The sequence below is a fragment of the Aulostomus chinensis genome, chromosome 1 (genome assembly GCF_037954235.1).
Source record: "Aulostomus chinensis isolate RoL2024-O1b breed Wild chromosome 1, RoL_Achi_v1.0, whole genome shotgun sequence".
In the NCBI taxonomy this organism is placed as follows: domain Eukaryota; kingdom Metazoa; phylum Chordata; class Actinopteri; order Syngnathiformes; family Aulostomidae; genus Aulostomus; species Aulostomus chinensis.
Window position 1 is genome coordinate 9,630,890 of NC_141320.1, and position 23,734 is coordinate 9,654,623.

At 42.3% G+C, this 23,734-nt stretch overlaps 5 non-coding genes and 1 pseudogene across 5 annotated transcripts; all 6 read right to left on the reverse strand.

Moving 5' to 3' along the window:
* Window positions 1-5,596: 5,596 nt before the first annotated feature.
* LOC147270271 (U2 spliceosomal RNA) lies at window positions 5,597-5,787 on the reverse strand. Its single transcript, XR_015116482.1, has one exon. It is a non-coding gene; the product is annotated as a U2 spliceosomal RNA (small nuclear RNA).
* Window positions 5,788-6,373: 586 nt separating this feature from the next.
* LOC147270272 (U1 spliceosomal RNA) lies at window positions 6,374-6,527 on the reverse strand (annotated as a pseudogene).
* Window positions 6,528-6,811: 284 nt separating this feature from the next.
* LOC147270273 (U2 spliceosomal RNA) lies at window positions 6,812-7,002 on the reverse strand. The gene has a single exon (XR_015116416.1). It is a non-coding gene; the product is annotated as a U2 spliceosomal RNA (small nuclear RNA).
* A 589-nt stretch (window positions 7,003-7,591) lies between these two features.
* LOC147270274 (U1 spliceosomal RNA) lies at window positions 7,592-7,755 on the reverse strand. The gene has a single exon (XR_015116761.1). It is a non-coding gene; the product is annotated as a U1 spliceosomal RNA (small nuclear RNA).
* Window positions 7,756-8,297: 542 nt separating this feature from the next.
* On the reverse strand, window positions 8,298-8,488 carry LOC147270275 (U2 spliceosomal RNA). Its single transcript, XR_015116417.1, has one exon. It is a non-coding gene; the product is annotated as a U2 spliceosomal RNA (small nuclear RNA).
* A 586-nt stretch (window positions 8,489-9,074) lies between these two features.
* On the reverse strand, window positions 9,075-9,238 carry LOC147270276 (U1 spliceosomal RNA). Its single transcript, XR_015116863.1, has one exon. It is a non-coding gene; the product is annotated as a U1 spliceosomal RNA (small nuclear RNA).
* Between the last annotated feature and the right edge of the window lie 14,496 nt (window positions 9,239-23,734).

A 23,734-nucleotide genomic window follows, 5' to 3' on the forward strand; every position in this document is an offset into this window, starting at 1 on the left:
CACTGAACTTCATCCAGTACCATGTTGTCAAACACTGGAACCTCCACAGCACCTGAACAGGGACTTGAACCCTGGACCCTCAGATTAAAAGTCTGATGCTCTACCCTCTGAGCTCCTCAGGCTCTTTCTACAGCATTGAGACAGGAACAGAAACACCTGTGAAGGTCAAACTGATGCTTTCTTGACTTGTTCAGTCCTCCATGTTGAAGTCCACCATGCTTTTGATTGGCTCTGATTCTCTGTGGCAAAATCCAACAAAAGGCTCCAAAAATGTCCTGAATGTCACAAGAATGCACAGGACAAGATGTTAGTTGCCTTCATGTCTGCAGTTCCTCCACTGGAAAGTAAAGTCAATGCTGCTCCTCTGCTGAAACCTGGGATCGGACCAGGGACCTTTAGATCTTCAGTCTAAGGCTCTCCCAACTGAGCTGGTTCAGTTCTGAGTGAGGGCCCTGCTTCTCTCATTTATAATCTCTTCCACTCTCACTGGACCTTAGAGAGGATTGGAGCTTCTGAAGCCCCTGACACATTGAACAGTTCTCCAGGACCATTTTTGATGGATGTCTGAATCACACCAGCCTTTTTTGTTTGTCTTCTTGCACCACCGTGCCGCCCCTACTAGTCGTCTACATATCAGTGTTCTCAGTATTGCACGAACATTCACATCAGTATTGTGCTAATATTTTATTTCCTGGCTCTTCAATCCTCCTATTATGAAGTTGATTGCTTCAGCGACCAGGAGACGTTATCATTGGCAGCTAGTTTACTATTATTGCTGCTGCTGTTGTTGGTTGTGTGTCTGTCTTCCATCCCCCTGTCCCTCTGTCTTTCTCTCTGCTTGTCTTTCACCCTCATCTTGTTCCCATCTTTTTGTCATTCTCTCCCTCCTTTCTCTCTGTCTTTTGTCTTTCCTTCTCTATATTTGTCTTCTGCTGTCTGTCCTGTCCTGCTCTCTTTCAACAACCAACCAGTCAAAGCAGACGTCCGGTTAAAAAAATATGATAAAAGAACTCTTGGTTTGATTTGGCTTGAGGCATGAAGAAGATAGGATTGTTTTCCTTTCATTTTAGAAGCTTTTCCAGATTCATGAAAAGATCATCAATCAGTGCAGTATTTCAGACAGACTTCTGGTCCGTGAGGATGAGGAATCCAGCACAGATCCACAGAACTCCAACTGCCATCTTTGATGGTTCCTTTACAGTCTGTAGGGTGGAGAGATCCTCCTGAGTCTGGCTTGGAATGTTTGTCTGTGGATGTGTTGGCCCTGTGATGGACTGGTGACCTGTCCAGGGTGAACACGGCCTGTCGCCCAAAAGCTGCTGGGATAGGCTCCACCCCCTCATGACCCTGAACAGGATAAGCAGAAGACAATGGACAGAAGTCCTGACACATTGAACAGTTCTCCAGGACCATCTTTGATGAAGGTCTGGATCACACCAGCCTTTTTTGTTTGTCTTCTTCCAGTTGCCTCAACATTGTGTGAGCCAATAATTCCACATCTGTACCAGACACACCTCTGGTTGGTGGGTTGATGGATCTCTCTGTTCTAACAGTGTCTTTTATCTTGCTTTTATCTTTTCTATCTTTTCTTTGTATCTGCATTCTGTGGTGCACGGTGGCTCTGGAAGAGCGCTCTAACTATTGTCACTGTACCCCCCCCCCCTACAACGAAAATAAAAGATTCTGATTCCGATTCTGACACACACACACACACACACACACACACACGTGTATCAACATGATGTTCCGAATGTTTCACTGTCTGTGGTTGTCCAGCTCTCCTTGTCTCTTCACTGTCATTGTCAGAACTCTGAGCAGTCTTCCTCTCCAGGTGATGTCTCTGAGTGATGATGATTGCTGTCTGTTCAACCAGCTTCATTTGTTGATATCTGAGAAGGACTGAAGACAGCAAAGTGTGCTGATTGGCCAACAACCCCTCACAGGTCAAAGGTCACTGCTCTGAGGCGGACCAGTTTACTGTAACAGTGGTGGCACCATCCACTGCTGGCGCTCTCTTCAGTGCTTCTTGTTTCTGCCCTTTGTGTGTGAGCTCCTAGAGCAGCTGGTCCGCCCCCCCCCTTTTCTTTTCTATTCCTCTAATTTATTTTTTGATTTTCTATTTTTGTAATTCATCATCGATCTCGGCTCACGGTCGCTACACTCTTGACCTCCTGTGAGCCTTGAAGAGAGAGAAGCCACCTTTGTGTTGGAGAAGAGCAGCTTAGTCCAGGCAGCCAGCAGCCTGAGACCAGAGGGTAGCCAATCAACGCGCTTCCCTTCTTCATCGAGCGAATCTCAGCGGGAGCCATGGTCGACGAGGTGGAGGCTTTGGAGGCCGTCCTCCCACCAGTTCGTTGGAGAGGCGTCGTACATCGATGGGAGAATCCAGCTGAGAACGTAAGCCGGTTACGTTGGTTTTCACCGATTCAGGCCTGGACTCCTGTCTCGCTGCCAAACTCCGCCTGACTCCGTAGAGCTGGTCAGCCTCCACTCAGTCCTCTTCATTTGATTGGAGGTCACCATCGTTCATCCTACACACCTTTCCACCTGCCTCTTAGCCGTCTACTTGAAGCTCAGATAAATCCAGGCTAATTCATACCTGCTACTCAATATGGGCCTTAATTACTCTGCTGGAATTGTCACTCTGTCTTAAGTGTTTTCTTAATTGTATTAAATCCTCTTTAATTTCCAAGAAGTCTTCCAACTCATTCATTCATGCAAGCCACTGATCCACAAGACCTCATTGATGAGCTTCAACCTGAGACTGATTGTTTCTCATTGGACGAGACACCCATTCAATGAGACTCATTGTCAGTCCATTGAAATCTACTGGTGTTCCTGGTGAGTTGATTTAACAACATGAGCTGACAGAATCTACGTTCAGGTAGGAACCACCACATCCAGGGGTCTGGACCTTTGAGCAGGCAGAGCCATCAAAGTAGCAGACTAAGCTAGCAGACATTAGCATTGAGAAGAAACTGATACCTGAGCCTACTTTTGGGTCTGGTCAAGTGATGACACAATAATATGACATCATTGTCAGACTGACGCCTGCTCAACACTGACCAAACGCCGCCCTATTGCATTGTGGGAAATTTCTGCTTGGCTCGCGTCCATCAAAACACACAAAGAAATTTCTCCAGAATCAGGATTGACAGTGGATACAATTGATTCCACACTGGTTTCAAGTGCAGGTGTGGAATTTCAGACACAGTCTGTGTTTGTGTTGTTCATTCAGTGATTTTTCTTACAATTCCCAATCAAAGCCCCACATTGCTAATGAACTCAAATTGATGCTAACAGTAATGTAGTGATAGTTGCTAATAAACTAAGTGATGCTGACAGACATGTGGTTAGAGTTTCGATTAACCTCAAAGTGATGCTGACAGTAATGTAGTAAGAGTTGCTTCGAACCTCAAAGTAATGGGACAGTGATTTCAGAAGAATTGCTAATGATCTCAAAATGATGCGACAGTGATGTCGAAAGAATTGCTAATAAACTCAAAACGATGCAAACAGTAATGTAGTGATAGTTGCTCATAAACTCAGTGATGCTTACAGTCATGTAGTAAGAGTTGCTAAAAACCACAAAATAATGCGACTGTCATGTCGGAAGAATTGCTCATGATCTCAAAATGATGCGACGGTAATCTAGTAAGAGCTGCTAATAAATTCAAAATGATGCTAACAGTAATGTAGTGAAAGTTTCGAATAACCTCAAAGTAATGCTGACAGTCATGTGGTAAGAGTTTCGAGTAACCTAAAAATGATGCGGACAGTAATGTATTAAGAGTTGCTAATAACCTCAAAATAATGCGACAGTGATTTCAGAAGAATTTCTAATGAACTCAAAATGATGCTAACAGTAACGTAGTGATAGTTGCTAATGAACTCAGTGATACTTACAATAATGTAGGAAGAGTTTCAAACTCCCTCAAAATGATGCTGACAGTCATGTAGTAAGAGTTGCTACTAAACTCAAAATAATGCGACAGTGATGTCGGAAGAGTTGCTAATGAACTCAAAATGATGCTACAGTGATGAAGTAAGAGATGCTAAAAAACTAAAAATGATGCTGACGGTAATGTAGGAAGAGTTGAAACTAACGTTAAAATGATGCTACACTGTTGTCATAAGAATTGCTAATAAACTCAAAATGATGCTAACAGTAATGTAGTAAGTGTTTCGAACTACCTCAAAGTGATGCTGACAATAATGTAGTAAGAGTTGCTACGAACCTCAAAATAATGCGACAGTGATGTTGGAAGAATTGCTAATGGTCTCAAAATGATGCGACAGTGATGTAGCAAGAATTGCTAATGAACTCAAAATGATGCTAACTGTAATGGAATGAAAGTTTCGAATGGCCTCAAAGTGATGCTGACAGTCATATAGTAAGAGTTGCTACAAAACTCAAAATAATGCGACAGCGATGTCGGAAGAATTGCTAATAAACTCAAAATGATGCTGACGGAAATCTAGTAAGAGCTGCTAATGATCTCAAAATGATGCTACAGTGATGTTGTAAGAATTGCTAATGATATCAAAATGATGTGACGGTCATGTAGTGAGAATTGCTAATGAACTCAAAATAATGCCAACAGTAATGTAGCGATAGTTGCTAATAAACTCAGTGATGTTTACAGTAATGTCGTAAGTGTTTCGAACTACCTCAAAGTGATGCTGACAGTCATGTAGTAAGAGTTGCTACGAACCTCAAAATAATGCGACAGTGATGTCGGAAGAACTGCTAAGGAACTCAAAATGATGCTAACTGTAATGTAGTGAAAGTTTCGAATAACCTCAAAGTGATGCTGACAGTCATGCAGTAAGAGTTGCTACGAACCTCAAAATAATGCGACAGTGATGTCAGAAGAATTGCTAATGATCTCAAAATGATGCGACAGTGATGTAGTGAAAGTTTCGAATAACCTCAAAGTGATGCTGACAGTCACCTGGTTAGAGTTGCGAGTAACCTAAAAATGATGCTGAGAGTAATGTAGTAAGAGTTGCTAATAACCTCAAAATAATGCTACAGTGATGTCGGAAGAATTGTAAATGAACTCAAAGTGATGCTGACAGTCATGTAGTGATAGTTGCTAATAAACTCAGTTATGCTTACAGTAACGTAGTAAGTGTTTTGAACAACCTCAAAGTGAAGCTGACAGTCATGTAGTAAGAGTTGCTACTAATGTAGCCGGATGTCGGATATCCCAAGCCCGGGAAGCTCAGGCACATTGAAGGTTCAGGTCTTTCAGAGTGCATTCCAAAGCCTTTTGGGAAAGGCTCCGAGAGCAGTGCCGTCAGCGGACCTCCATCCTTATCTGGAGTGCAAACGGAGCCACAACTTGACGCCCAGCGGCAGCGCGGGCGGAAATCCAGCCCCGGCCTCATGTGCAGCACTCGAGAGTTGGCCTGAAGAGCACGGGATTTGCTCCTGACAAAAGGGGAGGGGCCCGCACTGTTCCTGGAAGGCCATTGCGGCCGCAGGCTGAGGAAAAGCTGCAGTGCAGGAGGAGAACCCTGGTCCGGCTTTGGGTGGAGCAGGTGAGCGAGTGCCTGGCGGAGGCTTGTTTTGTTTCCGACGAGAAATGCGGGGCATTGCACCACTCCTGGACACACTGCAATACCAGGTTGATGCGTGGAAAGGACGGAGCAAACTCCCGTTCCATCTCCCTGTTCCAAAAAGCAATTTAATATATGGTTCCCGGATAGGGAACGTACCAGATATTAAACTGATAAGAACAGATACTACACTTGATGTTAGCCAAAAGGCCGAGAAGCGATGCCTGTCAGCCACCCGACGTGAGAGCCAGCACCCCCGGTACAGCCAATCCCGGCCGCGGCTGTGGGCAGGAACTGCAACATTTTGGGTGGCGACACAAAATGCAGTGCCATAAACACTACATCTGGCACACTGGTTGTCCCCACTGCTATCCAAAGCAAAGGCAATCGGTGCCTTCACCCTGCTATGCTAGTGGGGCGACTCAAAGTAAAACAAAGCGGTGTTCAAAGCCACAAGCCAGCGACTCATCCTGGAGTCGGGGTTTTCCAAGTTGATCTCCTCCCACGCATGAATTCTCTGGTATCATTCCACTTACTGCGAAGACGAGCCGTGGATGTATTGTCCTGAGCCCAGGGCTTGTCAGATACCATGACCCTCAACTAAATGTGGCAGAAACCCTGCCCTCTTCATTTAGGGCTGGAAGGTGTGAGAGATACTGGGAGCTCATCGAGGCTACGTCCTCCGCGGTCTCCTCAGGCTGGCCAGCACAAGAGGAGACCGCCAACTGGCCGGGACAGGTGGTCACCGTTGTTGTTGTTGCCGCCGTGGTCGGCCTTTCTTTCTTTCTTTCCTTTTTTCACACGATCACAGGGGAGAGCGCGGACGCAGTCCCCCACTGTCAGAAATTATGCAGTTGAGATTCCCACATTTGGGGAATTCACCAGGGTCAGCACAGCCCCAGTGCAATGGCTGAGCCTCACCCGGGGAGAACCACCTTGCTGATCATGGTATCTCCCCTGCCCTCCATCCTTATCTGGAGTGCAAACGGAGCCACAACTTGACGCCCAGCGGCAGCGCGGGCGGAAATCCAGCCCCAGCCTCATGTGCAGCACTCGAGAGTTGGCCTGAAGAGCACGGGATTTGCTCCTGACAAAAGGGGAGGGGCCCGCACTGTTCCTGGAAGGCCATTGCGGCCGCAGGCTGAGGAAAAGCTGCAGTGCAGGAGGAGAACCCTGGTCCGGCTTTGGGTGGAGCAGGTGAGCGAGTGCCTGGCGGAGGCTTGTTTTATGTCCGACGAGAAATGCGGGGCATTGCACCACTCCTGGAAACACTGCAATACCAGGTTGATGCGTGGAAAGGACGGAGCAAGCTCCCGTTCCATCTCCCTGTTCCAAAAAGCAATTTAATATATGGTTCCCGGATAGGGAACGTACCAGATATTAAACTGATAAGAACAGATACTACACTTGATGTTAGCCAAAAGGCCGAGAAGCGATGCCTGTCAGCCACCCGACGTGAGAGCCAGCACCCCCGGTACAGCCAATCCCGGCCGCGGCTGTGGGCAGGAACTGCAACATTTTGGGTGGCGACACAAAATGCAGTGCCATAAACACTACATCTGGCACACTGGTTGTCCCCACTGCTATCCAAAGCAAAGGCAATCGGTGCCTTCACCCTGCTATGCTAGTGGGGCGACTCAAAGTAAAACAAAGCGGTGTTCAAAGCCACAAGCCAGCGACTCATCCTGGAGTCGGGGTTTTCCAAGTTGATCTCCTCCCACGCATGAATTCTCTGGTATCATTCCACTTACTGCGAAGACGAGCCGTGGATGTATTGTCCTGAGCCCAGGGCTTGTCAGATACCATGACCCTCAACTAAATGTGGCAGAAACCCTGCCCTCTTCATTTAGGGCTGGAAGGTGTGAGAGATACTGGGAGCTCATCGAGGCTACGTCCTCCGCGGTCTCCTCAGGCTGGCCAGCACAAGAGGAGACCGCCAACTGGCCGGGACAGGCGGTCACCGTTGTTGTTGTTGTTGCCGCCGTGGTCGGCCTTTCTTTCTTTCTTTCCTTTTTTCACACGATCACAGGGGAGAGCGCGGACGCAGTCCCCCACTGTCAGAAATTATGCAGTTGAGATTCCCACATTTGGGGAATTCACCAGGGTCAGCACAGCCCCAGTGCAATGGCTGAGCCTCACCCGGGGAGAACCACCTTGCTGATCATGGTATCTCCTCTGCCAGGTAAGTATGACTCGCTGAGCTTAGGAACAGACATGAGCTCCAGGGACACAGCCTTCTGACTGACAGGCAGGGAGGCCGACACAGCGCCTGATCTTTCCTACCTTGTGCCAATCTGCCGCGTGCGCAGCCCCCTTTGTTTCTCACAACGATGCCGGATGTCGGATATCCCAAGCCCGGGAAGCTCAGGCACATTGAAGGTTCAGGTCTTTCAGAGTGCATTCCAAAGCCTTTTGGGAAAGGCTCCGAGAGCAGTGCCGTCAGCGGACCTCCATCCTTATCTGGAGTGCAAACGGAGCCACAACTTGACGCCCAGCGGCAGCGCGGGCGGAAATCCAGCCCCGGCCTCATGTGCAGCACTCGAGAGTTGGCCTGAAGAGCACGGGATTTGCTCCTGACAAAAGGGGAGGGGCCCGCACTGTTCCTGGAAGGCCATTGCGGCTGCAGGCTGAGGAAAAGCTGCAGTGCAGGAGGAGAACCCTGGTCCGGCTTTGGGTGGAGCAGGTGAGCGAGTGCCTGGCGGAGGCTTGTTTTATTTCCGACGAGAAATGCTGGGCATTGCACCACTCCTGGAAACACTGCAATACCAGGTTGATGCGTGGAAAGGACGGAGCAAGCTCCCGTTCCATCTCCCTGTTCCAAAAAGCAATTTAATATATGGTTCCCGGATAGGGAACGTACCAGATATTAAACTGATAAGAACAGATACTACACTTGATGTTAGCCAAAAGGCCGAGAAGCGATGCCTGTCAGCCACCCGACGTGAGAGCCAGCACCCCCGGTACAGCCAATCCCGGCCGCGGCTGTGGGCAGGAACTGCAACATTTTGGGTGGCGACACAAAATGCAGTGCCATAAACACTACATCTGGCACACTGGTTGTCCCCACTGCTATCCAAAGCAAAGGCAATCGGTGCCTTCACCCTGCTATGCTAGTGGGGCGACTCAAAGTAAAACAAAGCGGTGTTCAAAGCCACAAGCCAGCGACTCATCCTGGAGTCGGGGTTTTCCAAGTTGATCTCCTCCCACGCATGAATTCTCTGGTATCATTCCACTTACTGCGAAGACGAGCCGTGGATGTATTGTCCTGAGCTCAGGGCTTGTCAGATACCATGACCCTCAACTAAATGTGGCAGAAACCCTGCCCTCTTCATTTAGGGCTGGAAGGTGTGAGAGATACTGGGAGCTCATCGAGGCTACGTCCTCCGCGGTCTCCTCAGGCTGGCCAGCACAAGAGGAGACCGCCAACTGGCCGGGACAGGCGGTCACCGTTGTTGTTGTTGCCGCCGTGGTCGGCCTTTCTTTCTTTCTTTCCTTTTTTCACACGATCACAGGGGAGAGCGCGGACGCAGTCCCCCACTGTCAGAAATTATGCAGTTGAGATTCCCACATTTGGGGAATTCACCAGGGTCAGCACAGCCCCAGTGCAATGGCTGAGCCTCACCCGGGGAGAACCACCTTGCTGATCATGGTATCTCCCCTGCCAGGTAAGTATGACTCGCTGAGCTTAGGAACAGACATGAGCTCCAGGGACACAGCCTTCTGACTGACAGGCAGGGAGGCCGACACAGCGCCTGATCTTTCCTACCTTGTGCCAATCTGCCGCGTGCGCAGCCCCCTTTGTTTCTCACAACGATGCCGGATGTCGGATATCCCAAGCCCGGGAAGCTCGACCGATGCCGTTTTCAAGGCTCACTTTGTCGCTTGGTGAACCAGCGTGGCCTCGAGCCGCATTAGAATTGCTAATGAACTCAAAATGATGCTAAAAGTAATGTTGTGAAAGTTTCGAATAACCTCAAAGTAATGCTGACAGTCATGTAGTAAGAGTTTCTATGAACTTCAAAATAATGCGACAATGATGTCGGAAGAATTGCTAATAATCTCAAAATAATGCGACAGTGATGTCGGAAGAAATGCTAATGAACTCAAAATGATGCTGACGGTAATTTTGGAAAAGTTGAAACTAACCTCAAATTGATAATACAGTGATGTCGTAAGAATTGCTAATAAACTCAAAATGATGCTAACAGTAATGTAGTGATAGTTGCTAATAAACTCAGTGATGCTTACAGTAATGTAGTAAGTGTTTCAAACAACCTCAAAGTGATGCTGACAGTCATGTAGTAAGAGTTGCTACTAACCTCAAAATAATGCAACAGTAATGTAGTAAGAATTGCTAATGAACTCAAAATGATGCTGACAGTAATCTAGTGAGAGCTGCTAATAACCTCAAAATGATTCTGACAGTAATGTAGTGAGAGCTGCTAATAACGTCAAAATAATGCAACAGTAAAGTAGAAAGAGTTGCTACGAACCTCAAAATAATGCGATAGTGATGTCGGAAGAATTGCTAATGATCTCAAAATGATGCGACAGTGATGTAGTAAGAATTGCTAATGAACTCAAAATGATGCTAACAGTAATGGAGTGAAAGTTTTGAATAACCTAAAAGTGATGCTGACAGTAATGTAGTAAAAGTTGCTACGAACCTCAAAATATTGCGACAGTGATGTCGGAAGAATTGCTAATGAACTCAAAATGATGTTAACAGTAATGTAGTGATAGTTGCTAATTAACTCAGTGATGCTTAAAGTAATTAGTCAGTGTTTTGAACAACCTCAAAGTGATGCTGACAGTCAGTTAGAAAGAGTTGCTTAAAATAATGCAACAGTAATGTAGTAAGAGTTGCTAACAACCTCAAAATAATGCGACAGTGATGTCAGAAGAATTGGTAATAACCTCAAAATGATGCTGAAAGTGATGTCGGAAGAATTGCTAATGAACTTAAAATGATGCTAACTGTAATGTAGTGATAGTTGTTTATCAACTCAGTGATGCTTACAGCAATGTAGTAAGTGTTTCGAATAACCTCAAAGTGATGCTGACAGTCATGTAGTAAGAGTTGCTACGAAACTCAAAATAATGCTACTGTGATGTCGTAAGAATTGCTAATAAACTCAAAATGATACTAACAGTAATGTAGTGAAAGTTTCGAATAACCTCAAAGTGATGCTGACAGTCATGTGGTTAGAGCTGCGAGTAACCTAAAAATGATGATGACAGTGATGTCGTAAGAATTGCTATTGAACTCAAAACGATGCTAACAGTCACGTGGTGATGGATGCTAATAAACTCAGTGATGCTGACAGTAATGTAGTAATAGTTGCTAATAACCTCAAAATGATGCGACAGTGATGTCGTAAGAATTGCTAATGAACTCAAAATGATGCGACAGTGATGTTGTAAGAATTGCTAATGAACTCAAAATGATGCTGACGGTAATCTAGTAAGAGTTGCTAAAAAACTCAAAATAATGCGAAAGTGATGTCGTAAGAATTGCTAATAAACTCAAAATAATACTGACATTATTGTAGTAATAGTTGCTACGAACCTCAAAATGATGCTACCGTGATGTTCTAAGGATTGCTAACAAACTGAAAGTGATGCTGACAGTAATGTAGTGAAAGTTTCGAATAACCTCAAAGTGATGCTGACAGTCTTGTAGTAATATTTGCTACGAACCTCAAAACGATGCTACAGTGATGTAATTAAAGTTACTAATGATCTCAAAATGATGCTGAGAGTGATGTCGTAAGATTTGCGAATAACCTCAAAAAATGCTACAGTGATGTAGGAAGAGTTGCTAACGACCTCAAAAACAATGCTACAGGGATGTAGGAAGAGTTGCTAATAACCTCAAAATAATGCGACAGAGATGTCGTAAGAATTGCTAATGAAATCAAAATAATGCTAACAGTAATGCAGTGAAAGATTCGAATAACCTCAGTGATAATAATGAACTCAAAATGATGCTGACAGTGATGTAATGAGGGTATCTACTAATTTCAAAAAGATGCGAAAGTGATGTCATGAGAGTTGCTTCTAACCTAATAAATGATGCGAAAGTGATGTGGTGAGAGTTGCTACTATCCTCAAAATGATGCTCCAGTGATGTACTGAGAGTTGCTGAAAACCTTAAAATGATGCTGACAGTCATGTAGTGAGAGTTGCTACTATCCTCCAAATGATGCTACAGTGATGTAGTGAGAGTTTCGATGAACCTCAAAATGATGCTCCAGTGATGTACTGAGAGTTGCTTAAAATCTCAAAATAATGCGACAGTGATGTGGTGAGAGTTGCTTCTGTCACGACCCGGCTCAGAAATCGTGACATCGAAGGAGGGAGACGCAGACTAAACGTGAAACACAACTAATAATTTATTATTAGTAACGCAAAATCAACACAAGGCAAACCATAACGTACAGTGGAGTGTGGTTATCAGTAGTGTCAGTGGTGAGTGCGAGTGTGTGCATGAGTGTACAGGGGGTGTATGTGTGCGGTGTGATGGATGCAGAGAACTAAACAAGACATAACTCAAGAAACACAACCATCGCTCCGACGTGGGCCAGGAGGAGTGAGCGAGAGACAACCGGCCAGGTTGATCGCCTGCTTTATAGCTGGGAGACGCCGGGCCCAGGTGCTCCCAATTAGTCAGCAGCTCCGCCCCATGAAGCTCGAACCTGAGAAGGGAAGGAAGTCAAAAATAATGCAACTCCCCCATGCCCGTGACCATGGGGACGTGACACTACGAACCTCAATATGATGCTCCAGTAATGTAGTGAGAGTTGCTACTAATCTAAGAAATGATGCTCCAGTGATGTAAAAAGAATTGCTACAAACCTAAGAAATGATGCAACAGTGATTTAGTGAGAGTTGCTTAAAACCTCAAAATGATGCTGCAGTGATGTAGTGAGAGTTGCTACGAAGCTCAAAATGATGCTACAGTGATGTCGTAAGAGTTGCTAAAAATCTCAAAATGATGCTTCAGTGATGTTGTGAGAGTTGCTAAAAACCTCAAAATGATGCTCCAGTGATGTAGTGAGAGTTGCTTCAAACCTTAAAATGATGCTGACAGTCATGAAGTGAGAGTTGCTACTTTCCTCAAAATGATGCTACAGTGATGTAGTAAGAGTTGCTAAAAATCTCAAAATGATTCTTCAGTGATGTGGTGAGAGTTGCTAAAAACCTCAAAATGATGCTACAGTAATGTAGTGAGAGTTGCTTAAAACCTCAAAATGATGCTGTCAGTAATGTAGTGAGAGTTGCTACGAACCTCAAAATGATGCTACAGTGATGTGGTGAGAGTTGCGAAAAACCTCAAAATGATGCTACAGTAATGTAGTGAGAGTTGCTACGAACCTCAAAATGATGCTAACAGTAATGTAGTGAGAGTTGCTACGAACCTCAAAATGATGCTACAGTGATGTGGTGAGAGTTGCGAAAAACCTCAAAATGATGCTACAGTGATGTAGTGAGAGTTGCTACTAACCTCAAAATGATGCTACAGTTATGTAGTGAGAGTTGCTTAAAATCTATGAATGATGCTACAGTGATGTGGTGAGAGTTGCTTGAAACCTTAAAATGATGCTGACAGTCATTTAGTGAGAGTTGCTACTATCCTCCAAATGATGCTACAGTGATGTAGTGAGAGTTGCTACTATCCTCAAAATGATGCTACAGTTATGTAGTGAGAGTTGCTAAAAATCTCAAAATGATGCTTCAGTGATGTAGTGAGAGTTGCTACTTATCTCAAAATAATGCTACAGTGATGTAGTGAGAGTTGCTAAAACCCTAAAAATGATACTGACAGTAGTGTAGTGACAGTTTCTGCTTAACTCAAAATAAAGCTACAGTAATGTAGTGAGAGTTGCTACAAACCTCAAAATGATGCCAAAGTGATGTCATGAGAGCTGCTACGAACCTCAAAATGATGCTAAAGTCATTTAGTGAGAGTTGCTAAAAACCTAAAAATGATACTGACAGTAATGTAGTGTGAGTTTCTGTTAACTCAAAATAATGCTACAGTGATGTAGTGAGAGTTGCTACCAACCTCAAAATGATGCTGATAGTGATGTAGTGAGAGTTGCTAAAAATCTCAAAATGATGCTATCAGTAATGTTGTGACAGTTGCTAAAAACCTCAAACTGATGCTACAGTGATGTAGTGAGAGTTGCTACTAATCTCAAAATGATGCTGACACTCATGAAGTGGGAGTTTCAAAAATCCTCAAAATGATGCTACAGTGATGTAGTGAGAGTTGCTACGATGCTCAAATGATGCTACAGTGATGTAATAAGAATTGCCACTAACCAAACAAATGATGCTACAGTGATGTAGTGAGAGTTGCGAAAAACCTCAAAATGATGCCACAATAATGTAGTGAGAGTTGCGACTAACCTCAAAATGATGCTGATAGTGATGTCATGAGAGTTGCTACGAACCTCAAAATGATGCTGAAGTGATGTAATGAGACTTGCTACTAACCTAAGAAAGGATGCTACAGTGATGTGGTGAGAGTTCTACGAACCTCAAAATGATGCTGACAGTAATGTAGTGAGAATTGCTACGAACCTTTAAATGATTCGACAGTGGTGTAGTAAGAGTTACTACTATCCTCAAAATGATGCTTCAGTGATGTAGTAAGAGTTGCTACTACCCTAAGAAATGATGCTCCAGTGATGTGGTGAGAGTTGCTAAAAACCTCAAAATGATGCTGACAGTAATGTAGTGAGAGTTTCTGCTAAACTCAAAATAAGGCTACAGTGATGTAGTGAGAGTTTCAACTATTCTCAAAATGATTCTTCAGTGATGTAGTGAGAGTTGCTACTAACCTCAAAATGATGTTACACTGATGTGGTGAGAGTTCTACGAACCTCAAAATGATGCTCAAGTGATGTAATGACAGTTGCTACTAATTTAAAAATGATGCTAAAGTGATGTCATGAGAGTTGCTACGAACCTCAAAATGATGCTGAAGTGATGTAATGAGACTTGCTACTAACCTAAGAAAGGATGCTACAGTGATGTGGTGAGAGTTCTACGAACCTCAAAATGATGCTGACAGTAATGTAGTGAGAATTGCTACGAACCTTTAAATGATTCGACAGTGGTGTAGTAAGAGTTACTACTATCCTCAAAATGATGCTTCAGTGATGTAGTAAGAGTTGCTACTACCCTCAGAAATGATGCTCCAGTGATGTGGTGAGAGTTGCTAAAAACCTCAAAATGATGCTGACAGTAATGTAGTGAGAGTTTCTGCTAAACTCAAAATAAGGCTACAGTGATGTAGTGAGAGTTTCAACTATTCTCAAAATGATTCTTCAGTGATGTAGTGAGAGTTGCTACTAACCTCAAAATGATGTTACACTGATGTGGTGAGAGTTCTACGAACCTCAAAATGATGCTCAAGTGATGTAATGACAGTTGCTACTAATTTAAAAATGATGCTAAAGTGATGTAATGAGAGTTGCTCCGAACCTAAGAAATGATGCGACAGTGATGTAGTGAGAGTTACTAGGAAGCTCAAATTGATGCTGACAGTAATGTAGTGAGAGTTGATTAAAACCTAAAAATTGATGCTAAAGTCATGGAGTGAGAGTTGCTACGAACCTCAAAATGATGCAGTGATGAAGTAAGAGTTGACACTATCCTCAAATTGATGCTTACAGTAATGTAGTGAGAGTTTCTTCTTAACTGAAAATAAAGCTACAGTAATGTAGTGAGAGTTTCTTCTTAACTGAAAATAAAGCTACAGTGATGTAGTGAGAGTTTCTTCTTAACTGAAAATAAAGCTACAGTGATGTAGTGAGAGTTTCTTCTCACATAAGAAATGATAATCAAGTGATGTAATGAGAGATGCTACGAACCTAAGAAATGATGCTACAGTGTTGTAGTGAGAGTTGCAACTAATGTCAAAATGATGCTAAAGTGATGTAATGAGAGTTGCTAATAACCTCAAAATGATGCTACAGTGATGTAGTAAGAGTTGCTCATGACATCAAAATGATGCTACAGTGATGTGGTGAGAGTTGATAGTAATTTCAAAATCATGCCAAAGTGATGTAATGAGAGTGGCTACTTACTTAAGAAATGATGCTACAGTGATGTGGTGAGAGTTGCTACGAACCTAAAAAATGATGCTACAGTCATGTAGTGAGAGTTGCTAAAAACCTCAAAATGATGCTGACAGTGATGTAATGAGAGTTGCTACTAACCTAAGAAATGATGCCACAGTGATGGGGTGAGAGTTGCGACTAATCTCAAAATGATGCTAAAGTGATGCAGAAAGAGTTGCTTAAAACCTTAAAATGATGCTGACAGTCATGTAGTGAGAGTTGCTTAAAATCTCAAAATGATGCGACAGTGATGTGGTGAGAGTTGCTACTACCCTTCAAATGATGCTACAATGATGTAGTTAGAGTTGCTTAAAACCTCAAAATGATGCTACAGTGATGTAGTGAGAGTTGCTACGAACGTCAAAATGATGCTCCAGTGATGTGGTAAGAGTTGCTAAAAATCTCAAAATGATGCTACAGTGATGTAGTGAGAGTTGCCACGAACCTCAAAATGATGCACCAGTAATGTAGTGAGAGTTGCTCCGAACCTAAAAATGATGCGACAGTGATGTGGTAAGAGTTGCTAAAAATCTCAAAATGAAGCTAAAGTGATGTGGCGAGAGTTGAAAAAAAAATCAAAATGAAGCTGTCAGTAATGTAGTGAGAGTTGCTACGACCCTCAAAATGATGCTACAGTGATGTAGTGAGAGTTGCTAAAAACCTCAAAATGATGCTACAGTGATGTAGTGAGAGTTGCTTCAAATCTCAAAATGATGCTACAGTGATGTGGTGAGAGTTTCTTAAAATCTTAAAATGATGCGACAGTGATATGGTGAGAGTTGCTACTATCCTCCAAATGATGCTACAGTGATGTTGTGAGAGTTGCTTAAAATCTCAAAATGATGCGACAGTGATGTGGTGAGAGTTGCTACTATCCTTCAAATGATGCTACAATGATGTAGTGAGAGTTGCTTAAAATCTCAAAATGATGTGACAGTGATGTGGTAATAGTTTCAAAAAACTCAAAATGATGCTCCAGTGATGTAGTCAGAGTTGCTACCCACCTCAAAATGATGCTGACAGTCATGAAGTGAGATTTGCTACTATCCTCAAAATGATGCTACAGTGATGTGGTGAGAATTGCTAAAAACCTCAAATGATGCTGTCAGTAATGTAGTGAGAGTTGCTACGAACCTCAAAATGATGCTCCAGTGATGTAGTGAGAGTTGCTACGAACCTCAAAATGATTCTACAGTGATGTGGTGAGAGTTTCTTAAAATCTCAAAATGATGCGACAGTGATGTGGTAAGAGTTGCGAAAGACCTCAAAATGATGCTGACAGTAATATGGTGAGAGTTGCTAAAAATCTCAAAATGATGCTAAAGTGATATAGTGAGAGTTGCTACGAACCTCAAAATGATGCTCCAGTGATGTGGTGAGAGTTGCTACTATCCTCCAAATGATGCTACAGTGATGTAGTGAGAGTTGCTTAAAATCTCAAATGATGCAACAGTGATGTAGAGAGAGTTGCTACGATCCTCAAAATGATGCTACAGTAATGTATTAGGTTGCTAAAACCTCAAAATGATGCTACAGTGATGTAGTGAGAGTTGCTACGAACGTCAAAATGATGCTCTAGTGATGTGGTAAGAGTTGCTAAAAATCTCAAAATGATGCTAAAGTGATGTGGTGAGAGTTGCTAAAATCCTCAAAATGATGCTACAGTGATGTAGTGAGAGTTGCCACGAACCTCAAAATGATGCACCAGTAATGTAGTGAGAGTTGCTCCGAACCTAAAAATGATGCGACAGTAATGTGGTAAGAGTTGCTAAAAATCTCAAAATGATGCTAAAGTGATGTGGTGAGAGTTGAAAAAAAAAATCAAAATGATGCTGTCAGTAATGTAGTGAGAGTTGCTACGACCCTCAAAATGATGCTACAGTGATGTAGTGAGAGTTGCTAAAAACCTCAAAATGATGCTACAGTGATACAGTGAGAGTTGCTACTCATCGAAGAAATGATGCTAAAGTGATGTAGTGAGAGTTGCTTCTAATCTCAAAATGATGCTACAGTGATGTGGTGAGAGTTTCTTAAAATCTTAAAATGATGCCCCAGTGATATGGTGAGAGTTGCTACTATCCTCCAAATGATGCTACAGTGATGTTGTGAGAGTTGCTACGAACCTCAAAATGATGCTCCAGTGATGTGGTGAGAGTTGCTTCTATCCTCCAAATGATGCTACAGTGATGTAGTGAGAGTTGCTTAAAATCTCAAATGATGCTACAGTGATGTAGTGAGAGTTGCTACGGACCTCAAAATGATGCTCCAGTGATGCAGTAAGAGTTGCTTAAAACCTCAAAATGATGCTGATAGTAATGTAGTGAGAGTTGTTAAGAACCTCAAAATGATGCTACAGTGATGTGGTGAGAGTTGCTACGAACCTCAAAATGATTCTACAGTGATGTAGAGAGAGTTGCTATGATCCTCAAAATGATGCTACAGTAATGTATTAGGTTGCTAAAAACCTCAAAATGATGCTACAGTGATACAGTGAGAGTTGCTACTCATCGAAGAAATGATGCTAATGTGATGTAGTGAGAGTTGCTTCATATCTCAAAATGATGCTACAGTGATGTGGTGAGAGTTTCTTAAAATCTTAAAATGATGCGACACTGATATGGTGAGATTTTCTACTATCCTCCAAATGATGCTACAGTGATGTAGTGAGAGTTGCTTAAAATCTCAAATGATGCTACAGTGATGTAGTGAGAGTTGCTACGGACCTCAAAATGATGCTCCAGTGATGCAGTAAGAGTTGCTTAAAACCTCAAAATGATGCTGACAGTCATGTAGTGAGAGTTGTTAAGAACCTCAAAATGATGCTACAGTGATGTGGTGAGAGTTGATAGTAATTTCAAAATCATGCCAAAGTGATGTAATGAGAGTTGCTACTTACTTAAGAAATGATGCTACAGTGATGTGGTGAGAGTTGCTACGAACCTCAAAATGATGCTAAAGTAATGTGGTGAGAGTTGCTACGAACCTCAAAATGATTCTACAGTGATGTAGTGAGAGTTGCTACGATCCTCAAAATGATGCTACAGTAATGTATTAGGTTGCTAAAAACCTCAAAATGATGCTACAGTGATGTAGTGAGAGTTGCTACGATCCTCAAAATGATGCTACAGTAATGTATTCGGTTTTCTAAAAACCTCAAAATGATGCTCCAGTGATGCAGTAAGAGTTGCTTAAAACCTTTAAAAATGATGCTGACACTCATGTAGTGAGAGTTGCTACTATCCTCCAAATGATGCTACAGTGATGTCGTGAGAGTTGCTAAAAATCTCAAAATGATGCTGCAGTGATGTCGTGAGAGTTGCTACTAATCTAAGAAATGATGCTACAGTGATGTGGTGAGAGTTGCTACTCACCTTAAAATGATGCTGACAGTGATGTCGTGAGAGTTCCTAAAAACCTCAAAATGATGCTAAAGTGATGTAATAAGAGTTGCTACTAACCTAAGAAATGATTCTACAGTGATGTGGTGAGAGTTGCTACTAACCTCAAAATGATGGTGACAGTCATGTAGTGAGACTTGCTGCTAACCTTAAAATGATGCTGACAGTGATGTCGTGAGAGTTTCTTTGAACCTCAAAATGATGCTACAGTGATGTAATGAGAGTTGCGACAAACCTAAGAAATGATGCCACAGTGATGTAGTGATAGTTGCTAAAAACCTCAAAATGAGGCTCCAGTAATGTCGTGAGAGTTGCTACTATCCTCAAAATGATGCTAAAGTTATATGGTGAGAGTTGCTACTAATCTCAAAATGATGCTGAAAGTGATGTCGTGAGAGTTTCTACGAACCTCAAAATGATGCTACAGTGATGTAATGAGAGTTGCTACAAACCTAAGAAATGATGATACAGTGATGTGGTGAGAGTTGCTACTAATCTCAAAATGATGCTAAAGTGATGTTGTGAAAGTCGCTATGTACCTAAGAAATGATGCTCCAGTGATGTGGTGAGAGTTTTTACCGACCTCAAAATGATGCTAGAGTGATGTCGTGAGAGTTGCTACTAACCTAAAAATGATGCTTACAGTGATGTCGTTAGAGTTGCTACTATCCTCCAAAATGATGCTTCAGTAATGTAGTGAGAGTTACTACTAAATTAAAAATGATGGTGACAGTCATGTAGTGAGACTTGCTACTAACCTTAAAATGATGCTGACAGTGATGTCGTGAGAGTTTCTACGAACCTCAAAATGATGCTACAGTGATGTAATGAGAGTTGCTACTAACCTAAAAATGAGGCTCCAGTGATGTCGTGAGAGTTGCTACTATCCTTAAAATGATGCTAAAGTAATATAGTGAGAGTTGCTACAAACCTAAAAATGATGCTACAGTGATGTAATGAGAGTTGCTACTAACCTAAGAAATGATGCTACAGTGATGTCGTGAGAGTTGCTACTAACCTTAAAATGATGCTGACAGTGATTTCGTGAGAGTTTCTTCGAACCTCAAAATGATGCTACAGTGATGTAATGAGAGTTGCTAAAAACCTAAGAAATGATGCCACTGTGATGTAGTGATAGTTGCTACTAATCTCAAAATGATGCTAAAGTGATGTTGTGACAGTTGCTATGTACCTAAGAAATGATGCTACAGTGATGTGGTGAGAGTTGTTACCGACCTCAAAATGATGCTAGAGTGATGTGGTGAGAGTTGCTACGAATCTCAAAATTATGCTAAAGTGATGTTGTGAAAGTTGCTATGTACCTAAGAAATGATGCTACAGTGATGTGGTGAGAGTTGTTACCGACCTCAAAATGATGCTAGAGTGATGTCGTGAGAGTTGCTACTAACCTAAAAATGATGCTTACAGTGATGTCGTGAGAGTTGCTACTATCCTCAAAATGATGCTGAAAGTGATGAAGTGAGAGTTGCTACAAACCTCAAAATGATGGTGACAGTCATGTAGTGAGAGTTGCTACGAACCTCAAAATGATGCTACAGTAATGTGGTGAGAGTTGCTTAAAACCTCAAAATGATGCTCCAGTGATGCAGTAAGAGTTGCTTAAAACCTCAAAATGATGCTACAGTGATGTGGTGAGAGTTTCTTAAAATCTCAAAATGATGCGACAGTGATGTGGTGAGAGTTGCTAAAAATCTCAAAATGATGCTAAAGTGATATAGTGAGAGTTGCTACTAACCTAAGAAATGATGCTACAGTGATGTGGTGAGAGTTGCTACGAACCTCAAAATGATGCTACAGTAATGTGGTGAGAGTTGCTACGAACCTCAAAATGATGCTCCAGTGATGTAGTAAGAGTTGCTACGAACCTCAAAATGATGCTGACAGTCATGAAGTGAGATTTGCTACTATCCTCAAAATGATGCTACAGTGATGTAGGAAGAGTTGCTAAAAACCTCAAAATGATGCTGCAGTGATGTAGTGAGAGTTGCTACTAATCTAAGAAATGATGGTAAAGTGATGTGGTGAGAGTTGCTTCAAATCTCAAAATGATGCTCCAGTGATGCAGTAAGAGTTTCTTAAAACCTTAATATGATGCCACAGTGATGTGGTGAGAGTTGCTATTAACCTAAAAAATGATGCTACAGTCATGTAGTGAGAGTTGCTAAAAACCTCAAAATGATGCTGACAGTGATGTAATGAGAGTTGCTACTAACCTAAGAAATGATGCCACAGTGATGGGGTGAGAGTTGCTACTAATCTCAAAATGATGCTAAAGTGATGTAATGAGAGTTGCTACTAACCTAAGAAATGATGCTACAGTGATGTGGTGAGAGTTGCTACTAACCTCAAAATGATGGTGACAGTCATGTAGTGAGACTTGCTGCTAACCTTAAAATGATGCTGACAGTGATGTCGTGAGAGTTTCTTTGAACCTCAAAATGATGCTACAGTGATGTAATGAGAGTTGCGACAAACCTAAGAAATGATGCCACAGTGATGTAGTGATAGTTGCTAAAAACCTCAAAATGAGGCTCCAGTAATGTCGTGAGAGTTGCTACTATCCTCAAAATGATGCTAAAGTTATATGGTGAGAGTTGCTACTAATCTCAAAATGATGCTGAAAGTGATGTCGTGAGAGTTTCTACGAACCTCAAAATGATGCTACAGTGATGTAATGAGAGTTGCTACAAACCTAAGAAATGATGCTACAGTGATGTGGTGAGAGTTGCTGCTAATCTCAAAATGATGCAAAAGTGATGTTGTGAAAGTCGCTATGTACCTAAGAAATGATGCTCCAGTGATGTGGTGAGAGTTGTTACCGACCTCAAAATGATGCTAGAGTGATGTCGTGAGAGTTGCTACTATCCTCCAAATGATGCGACAGTAATGTGGTAAGAGTTGCTAAAAAACTCAAAATGATGCTAAAGTGATGTGGTGAGAGTTGAAAAAAAAAAATCAAAATGATGCTGTCAGTAATGTAGTGAGAGTTGCTACGACCCTCAAAATGATGCTACAGTGATGTAGTGAGAGTTGCTAAAAACCTCAAAATGATGCTACAGTGATACAGTGAGAGTTGCTACTCATCTAAGAAATGATGCTAAAGTGATGTCGTGAGAGTTGCTTCAAATCTCAAAATGATGCTACAGTGATGTAGTGAGAGTTGCTTAAAATCTCAAATGATGCTACAGTGATGTAGTGAGAGTTGCTACGGACCTCAAAATGATGCTCCAGTGATGCAGTAAGAGTTGCTTAAAACCTCAAAATGATGCTGACAGTAATGTAGTGAGAGTTGTTAAGAACCTCAAAATGATGCTAAAGTGATGTGGTGAGAGTTGATAGTAATTTCAAAATCATGCCAAAGTGATGTAATGAGAGTTGCTACTTACTTAAGAAATGATGTGACAGTGATGTAGGAAGAGTTGCTAAAAACCTGAAAATGATGCTGCAGTGATGTAGGAAGAGTTGCTAAAAACCTCAAAATGATGCTGCAGTGATGTAGTGACAGTTGCTTCTAATCTCAGAAATGATGCTAAAGTGATGTGGTGAGAGTTGCTAAAAATCTCAAAATGATGCTCCAGTGATGCAGTGAGAGTTGCTTAAAACCTTAAAATGATGCCACAGTGATGTGGTGAGAGTTGCTAAAAACCTCAAAATGATGCTGACAGTGATGTAATGAGAGTTGCTACTAACCTAAGAAATGATGCCACAGTGATGGGGTGAGAGTTACTACGAACCTCAAAATGATTCTACAGTGATGTAGTGAGAGTTGCTACTAATCTCAAAATGATGCTAAAGTGATGTAATGAGAGTTGCTACTAACCTAAGAAATGATTCTACAGTGATGTGGTGAGAGTTGCTACTAACCTCAAAATGATGGTGACAGTCATGTAGTGAGACTTGCTGCTAACCTTAAAATGATGCTGACAGTGATGTCGTGAGAGTTTCTTTGAACCTCAAAATGATGCTACAGTGATGTAATGAGAGTTGCGACAAACCTAAGAAATGATGCCACAGTGATGTAGTGATAGTTGCTAAAAACCTCAAAATGAGGCTCCAGTAATGTCGTGAGAGTTGCTACTATCCTCAAAATGATGCTAAAGTTATATGGTGAGAGTTGCTACTAATCTCAAAATGATGCTGAAAGTGATGTCGTGAGAGTTTCTACGAACCTCAAAATGATGCTACAGTGATGTAATGAGAGTTGCTACAAACCTAAGAAATGATGCTACAGTGATGTGGTGAGAGTTGCTACTAATCTCAAAATGATGCTAAAGTGATGTTGTGAAAGTCGCTATGTACCTAAGAAATGATGCTCCAGTGATGTGGTGAGAGTTGTTACCGACCTCAAAATGATGCTAGAGTGATGTCGTGAGAGTTGCTACTAACCTAAAAATGATGCTTACAGTGATGTCGTTAGAGTTGCTACTATCCTCCAAAATGATGCTTCAGTCATGTAGTGAGAGTTGCTACTATCCTCAAAATGATGCTGAAAGTGATGAAGTGAGAGTTGCTACAAACCTCAAAAGGATGCTGACAGTGATATCGTGAGAGTTGCTAAAAACCTGAAAATGATGCTACAGTGATGTGGTGCAAGTTGCTACTAATCTCAAAATGATG